Raw genomic sequence first — 232 nt, 5'->3', positions numbered from 1 at the left:
TCACATCTTAATCTCAATGGTTCCCTGTGTAAGCAGACACACACACACACACACACACACACACACACACACACACACACACACAGCATACGTTTTCTTGTGATTGACGGCGTTAATTATATGCGTGACCTGTGTGAGGACCAGTGAGCAGAGGTTGTGTGAACTGCATTGACTAGTCAGCAGCTTTTTGACCGTTGTGACCTGCAGATGCTTGTCTTTCAGTCAAGTTAGT

At 45.7% G+C, this 232-nt stretch overlaps 1 protein-coding gene across 7 annotated transcripts in view; it reads left to right on the top strand.

Moving 5' to 3' along the window:
* The window catches only part of sun1 (Sad1 and UNC84 domain containing 1), a 26924-nt gene that overhangs the window by 18490 nt on the left and 8202 nt on the right, over positions 1-232 (top strand). The window lies entirely within an intron of this gene.

The sequence above is a fragment of the Morone saxatilis genome, unplaced genomic scaffold, assembly GCF_004916995.1.
Source record: "Morone saxatilis isolate NCDOM2014 unplaced genomic scaffold, NCSU_SB_2.0 Contig14, whole genome shotgun sequence".
NCBI classification, from domain to species: domain Eukaryota; kingdom Metazoa; phylum Chordata; class Actinopteri; family Moronidae; genus Morone; species Morone saxatilis.
Note: the sequence above shows the minus strand (reverse complement) of the source record. Positions and strands in the feature narration are given on the sequence as shown.